The following is a 7,500-nucleotide window of genomic DNA, read 5'->3' as shown; positions in this document are numbered from 1 at the left end:
GGAGGGAGGAAGGAAGGAGAGGGGAAGGGGGGGAAGGAAGGAGAGGGGGGGGGGGGGAAGGAAGGAGAGGGGGGGGGGGGAAGGAAGGAGAGGGGGAAGGAAGGATGGAGAGGGGAGAGGGGGAAGGAGGAGAGGGGAAGGAAGGAGAGGGGGAGGGGGGGCACGGGAAGGAGAGGTGGGTGTCTGTGAGAAGCGCTGGTGTTCTCTAGTGTTCAGTGGCGTTCCTCTTGGGTGTTCTCTTGTGCTCTCGCTGTTCACTTCACGTCTGTCACTCTTGTTTGTAGCTCAGCGTGAGAAATCTTGTTACCTTTTTTTTTCATATATAATATTCTTTTCTTGGGAAAATTGGATTATAACTAGACGAAAAAATAACTTTTTTTTACCATTATTATCTCTCTTTCTCTCGCGATACCATTTTTTTTTTTTTTTCGTTTTGTCGTATAACATGCCACGTCACCGCTACTTCTCAAGAAAAAAAAAAAAGCGTTTCTTGACTCGATGTAATATCTTAGTGGAAGGGGTTATCAGTGCCCTCTCGTCGTCATTATCATTCGCAATATAACGTGTTATCACCGTTACCAATGATTCTTAAATACGGTACTTGACTCTCTCTCTCTCTACCTCTCTCTCTCCCTTTTTTTTTTTTCCTTTTCTTTCTTTCAGATGAGATTTTTCTCTTCTTTTTCCTTTCTTCTTCTTCTTTTCTCTATCTACTTTTTGTGTTTCTTCTTATTGTTCTCCTTTTCTTGTGTTTCCATTCTCTTCTTAATCCTCCTCTTCTTCTTTCTTTTTTCTTTTTCTTTCTCTCTCTTCTTCTTCTCCCGTCTTTCTCCCTTTTTATTTCTTCTTTGCTCTTCTACTTCTTCTTCATCTTCTCCTTCTTCTGTTCTTCCACTCATTATTATTTCTTGTGCTTCTTTTCCTTATCACTTTCCCTTCTTCGTTTTCTTCGCCATCTTCTTCTTCCACTTATTGCTGTTGTTGTTACTGTACCTCTTCTTCATGTTCTTGTTCTTCTTCTCCTTCTCGCCTTCATCCTTCTCCTCCTCCTCCACCTCCTACTCCTTCTCCTCGTCCTCCTCCTCTCCCTCCTCCTCGTCCTTCTGCTCTTCCTCCTCGTCCTCGTCCTCGTCGTCCTCCTCCTCCTCCTCCTCCTCCTCCTCCTCCTCCTCCTCCTCCTCCTCCTCCTTCTCCTCCTCTTCCTCTTTTTTCCCCTCCTCCTCCACCACCACCTCCAATTCCATCTCCTCCATCTCCTCCTCCTCCTCCTCCTCTCTTCCTCCTTCTCCTCCTCTTCCTCCTCCTCCACCTCCTCTCCTCCCTCCAACCACCACCTCCTCCTCCTCCTCCTCCCTCTCCCCCTCCTCTTCCTTCTCCACCACCCCCTCCTCTTCCTCCTCCTCCTCCACCTCCTCTTCCTCCTCCTCCACCCCTTCCTTCCCCTCCTCCTCCTCCCTCTCCCCCTCCTCTTCCTTCTCCACCACCTCTTCCTCCTCCTCCACCCCTTCCTTCCCCTCCTCCCCCCCCTCCCCCTCCTCCTTCCTCTCCCCCTCCTCCTCCTCCTCCCCCTCCCCCTCCTCTTCCTCCTCCTCCTCCCCCTCCCCCTCCCCCTCCCCCTCCTCCTCCCCCTCCCCCTCCCCCTCCTCTTCCTCCTCCTCCCTCTCCCCCTCCTCTTCCTCCTCCCCCTCCTCCTCCTCTTCCTCCTCCCCCTCCCCCTCCTCTTCCTCCTCCCCCTCCCCCTCCTCTTCCTCCTCCCCCCTCCTCCTCCTCTTCCTCCTCCCACATTAAGAAAGATGAACAGATTTCAAGAAAGCACCGGTACATTGGTCAAGGAAATGATGTTGGGCGCATAAACACAGGAAGCAGTTGCCTTGGAGGATGCAGGAAGTGACTTAGGAACACTTGGAACGGTGTTAAGTGGGTGGGTTGGGTGTAAGGAAGTGTAGGATTTTTTTTTTTTTTTTTTTTTTTTTTTGAGAGAGAGAGAGGGGGTGGGGTAATTTTCAAATTTGAGGGGGGGGAGGGGGAGGGTGATTGAGGATCTGTTGAATTTGTTCTTTTATTATTGTTATTGTTTTGCCTTTGTTGTATTTGTGGTCGTTGTTGGTACATTTCTTGTTGTTATTGTTATTATTAGTAGCAGTAGTAGTTGTGTTATTATCATCATCATTACAATTATAATGAGTATCATTATTACTATTATTATTATTATTATTATTATCATCATCATTATTGTTATTGCTGTCATTATTATTATCATTATTATTATTACTATGATTATCATTGTTATTATTATTATTGTTATCATTATTAACATCACTGTTGTTATCACTATCATCATCATCATAGCTATCATCATCATCATAATCATTACAGTCATCATCATCATAAATACCACCATCATAGTTATCATCAACAATATAGTCATCATCATATTATCATTATCTTAGGTACCATCATCATCATCATCCTCATAATTACTGTTATGATCATCATCATTATTGTCCCATTCATTTCGCTCACACTTTCTAATTACCTTTTTTCGTTCTTATCAGTTCTTTATTTTCATTCTCCACTTACATAATTCTTTCCTTCTTTCTCTCTTTCTTTCCTTTTATATGTATGCGTTTATCACCATCTCTCTTCCATTTCATCTCATACTTCCTCCCTTTTCTTCACTCTTCATAAATTCCAAAAGATGGTATCGATACCCAAGTCAAATTCTCAAAGTCATAAGCCATTAATGTTACAAAAAATCACTTCATTGGAATTAAGTTAGACAAAACAGTTAATTGTTTTTTTTCATAATGTATAATCATTCATCTTTAAATGTATAATCATTCATCTGTAAATGTATAATCATTCATCTTTATCCATGCATTTTCTGCTTCCTCGTTTTCATAAAAAAAAAAAAAAAAAAAAAAAAAAAAGTAGTGTCAAAAATTACCTCACCGGAATTATGTCATATAAAACAGTGAATTTCCTTTTTTCGTAATATATAATTATTCATTCCCATCCGTGCATTTTCTGCATCCTCGTGTTCATTGAAGTAAAAAAAAAAGGGTGTTAAAAAGAACGCGTATCACTATTCGCACTTTGGATTAATACAGGATCAGGTTTCATTTCTAGGGTTATTGGATTAACACAGGATCAGGATAAATCTGTATTTTTTCTTGGATAAATGAGTTGGATCATCAAGACACGTAATGTCGGTGATCGTGGAGTCATTAGGCAGAAAATTGGTCGTTATTTTGGTAGCTAGAGAGTATGATTAGCTATATGCATTTATATTTGATTTTTGTGTTAATGAGAGGTTGGTGTCATTGAGAAAGGATTATTTTAGAGCCAAAGAAAAAAGGAAAAAAAAAATATATATAAGATAATAAAAAGAGTTGATGATAATTCTAATAAAGTCGTTTATAATTTTGAACATAGACTTTTACCAATGAAAATGAAGAAGCGAGGTAATAATTTAGTCTATGATGTCGAAAAGAAATGCAAGGGACACACAAAAAAAAAAAAAAAAAAAAAACATTACAAGTATTTTGAAGGCAGACAGTGAAAACACTACAATATATATACTACAAGGTTGACGTTCACTGTTGTTAATACCTTATCATTGATATCATGCCCGCTCTGGAAAGTAGAATTTCGTTTTATTCTTTTGTGTTGTTATTACTGTTATTAAACTCTGTGTAGCTATTGTTCTCGGAATGAAATATAAGTTTCTGGATAAAAAATAACCTTGCACTTTGACAGAGAAATTACTAATTACATACGTTTAACAAGTGACACTTAAGTGGAGTGCAATAATGCATGCACAGACATATGTATTTATCTATCTGTGTATTAATCTATCTGTCTATCTATCAGAGAGGTAGAATGACAAACGAAAAGAGAGATAATCTAAGTAGGAATCTTTCCGACAAGACAAAAATTAAATGGTGTATATATATATATGTACACACACACACACAAACACACACACACAAACACACACACACACACACACACACACACACACACACACACACACACACACATATATATATATATATATATATATATATATTCATATATATATGTATATATATATCTATATATATATATATATATATATATATATATATATAATGCGTGTATCTGCATGTGGATGTGTGTGCATGCATGACAGACAGACAGACAAACTGACAGACAGGCAGATTCTGTATGTATGTGTGTGTGTGTGTGTGTGTGTGTGTGTGTGTGTGTGTGTGTGTGTGTGTGTGTGTGTGTGTGTGTGTGTGTGTATGTGTGTGTGTGTGTGTGTGTGTGTGTGTGTGTGTTTGTGTCTGTGTGTGGTTTATGTATGTATGTATGTATGTATGGATGTGTGTGTGTGTGTGTGTGTGTGATACATAAAAAGACAGACAGACGAACAGACAGACAGAAACAGAGAGAGAGAGTCACAGTATCAAACTTATTTTTTGCATCAAATACTCAGTCACATCCTGTAATCACAACATTTGTCCGGGCAAATTCTAGCGCCTTTCATTAACGTAAATGAACGAGCTTTAATGCATGGCAATAAAGTATAATGCATGACAATACAGTATAACGTACGACTATGCATTACATTGCAAGGATATGAGGTAAAATGGACGACTTTTGTTATGATGTGACTTGTTCTTTTTTTGCCTCTAATGTTTTTTATCTTTTTATACTTCCTGTCTTTTTTAATATCTTCTCATTTCAATTATCGTTCTTATTATTGTTATCCTCGTTTATTGTCATTATCATTATCATTATCAGAATTAGCGATGAACTGAACGGTCAATTTCGTTTGACAGTAGTTTGTATCCATTCTTCTACGGGTTTTTTGTTTCGCTAATTAGCCTTTTTTCGCTCAGAAGCTTTCCGCTTGATTCTCATAACGCCTCTGTTCCCTTCATGAGAATTTCGAAATTCGTTCACTTTACGTTATCTTCATAAATGCGATCCTATCTATTTATCTATCTATCTCTATCTAAATATCTAACTGTTTATCTACCTATATATGTATCTATCATCTCTATCTAAATATCTAACTGTTTATCTACCTATCTATCTTTCTTCCCTTCTGTCTAACTAGCCATCTATCTCTACACGCACGCACTCATACACTGATCATGCGAGTGCCTCTATGTATATATGCACTATATACGGGCATCAGTGCGTGCGCCGTGGGTATAGATGACGGAGTGAGCGTTTGTGTGTGGCAGTAGTTATACATATACGCGCACACACGCACACACACACACACGCTCACACACACACACACGCACACACACACGCACACACACACACACACACGCATATATCCATATATATATCTCTATCTACCTACCTATCTCTCTATTTATATGTATATGTATATATCTATTCATTCACTTATTTATTCATTCATTTATTTACCCCAAATGCACAGAGCAGCAGGAGGCCAAAGCCCAATCTCTCCTCCCGCCCCCAGGCCGGCGCTTCCCTTTGATCTAAAACCCAAATCTCGAATCTCACTCCCTAAACACAGAGTCCGCGGCAAAATATGTATTCATATAGCATAAAACACTCTCCAATTACAGCCATATTTCTGCTCGGCGCCGCGCCATGCATCATCCACGAGCCGCTGTGTCGAGTCGCAACCCCCGCTGCCGCCCTCGCTATTCAGGCTTAGGGTTTCCTCCTGTCGGGGCCGGAGTGTGATGGGGGGTGGGGGGGGGGGGGTTGACCTCGTCTGCCCTTTCATTCGGTCCGGATGACCTCTTGGAGCTTCCGCCGCTCGCCTCGGATCATCCCCTTGGTGGCGGCTTCTCAAAGGGACGGGCAGGTGATGGGCCGTGTTTGAGCGCCGGGGTTTATGGCCTCTGGAAACACTAATTAATTTTAGTTCTTCTGTGTGTGTGTGTGGGGAGTCTTTGTCTTTGACTGTCAATCTGTCTGTCGGTCTATCTGTCTGTCTGTCTGTCTGTCTGTCTGTCTGTCTGTCTGTCTGTCTGTCTGTCTGTCTGTCTGTCTGTCTGATTATCTGTCTCTATCTCTCTGTCTTTGTCTTTGTCTCTGTATATATATATATATATATATATATATATATATGTATATATATATATATATATATGTGTGTGTGTGTGTGTGTGTGTGTGTGTGTGTGTGTGCGTGTATGTGTGTGTGTGTGTGTGTGTGTGTGTGTGTGTGTGTGTGTGTGTGTGTGTGTGTGTGTGTGTGTGTGTGTGTGTGTGTGTGTGTGTGTGTGTGTGTGTGTGTGTATGTGTGTGTGTGTGTGTGTGTGTGTGTTTATGTGTGTATGTATATATATATATATATATATATATATACATATATATCTTTCTCTCTCCCTCTCTCCTTCTCTCCTCTACTCTCTTCTCTTCCGTCTTGCATTCACTCTGTTTATCTTTCTCATACCTTTTCGTTCTTGATACTTCCAGTAATGACGTGATATGTCGTTTCCAATTCCTCTTATCATATTTTCCCTAAACCTACTTTCTGAATCTGCGTGAATGTGGATAATGGAGCATAAAAGAAATGGATTGTCATGTGTTGAAATTTTATGGCCCCGAAAACCTGTTGTTATTGGCATATTTTTGTCCTCGGGAGACGGCGAAACGAGAAACAGTTAGAATAATATTTAGAAATTTCTGAGAAAATGTGGTATTTCAATTTCCATTTATATTCCTCTTTGACGGTCGTTTTTTCTCTCGCTTTGTCTCTCTTTCTCTTTTTTTTTTCTTTCTCTCTTTCTTACTCTCTCACTCTTTCTCCCACTTAATCTCTCTCTCTCCATTTCTCTCTCTCTTTCTCTCTACATTTCTGTCAGTTTTCCTTTCTGCCCCTTCCCCCCTTTCTCTCTCTCGTTCTCTTTCTCTCTCTCTCTCTCTTCATTTCTCTCTTACCCTTTCTCCCTCTCTCCATTTCTGTCTGTCTATTTTCCTCTCTGCCCCCTCCCTCCGCTCTCTCTCTCTCTCTCTCTCTCTCTCTCTCTCTCTCTCTCTCTCTCTCTCTCTCTCTCTCTCTCTCTCTCTCTCTCTCTCTCTCTCTCTCTCTTTCTCTCCTAATCTCTCTTTCTCTTGCTCTCTAAACCTGCCTGTCTATCTGTTCGCATATTTGCCTGATACAAATAAGCACATACAAAGGCAACACGTTATTTTCATTGCAAAATAAAAGTGCCAAGAAGGAAAGGTATAGGCACTTACTGGCACGATACTAATGGCCAGGCATTTTCACAAAAAAAGGACATAAAGGAGGAGAAGAAGAGGAGAGGAAGAAGAAGAAAAAGAAGAAGAAGAAGAAGAGAATAATAATAATAGTAATAATAATAATAATGATAATGATGATAATGATAATAATAGTAGTAGTAGTAGTAGTAGTAGTAGTCATAACAATGATAATAATGACAACAATAATAGTAATAGTGACAATAATGCCAGTAATAATAATAATGATAATGATAATGATAATAACAATATCAAT

The sequence above is a fragment of the Penaeus chinensis genome, chromosome 2 (assembly GCF_019202785.1).
Source record: "Penaeus chinensis breed Huanghai No. 1 chromosome 2, ASM1920278v2, whole genome shotgun sequence".
Taxonomy (NCBI): domain Eukaryota; kingdom Metazoa; phylum Arthropoda; class Malacostraca; order Decapoda; family Penaeidae; genus Penaeus; species Penaeus chinensis.
The sequence above is the reverse complement of the archived record's forward strand: the minus strand, read 5'-3'. Positions refer to the sequence as shown.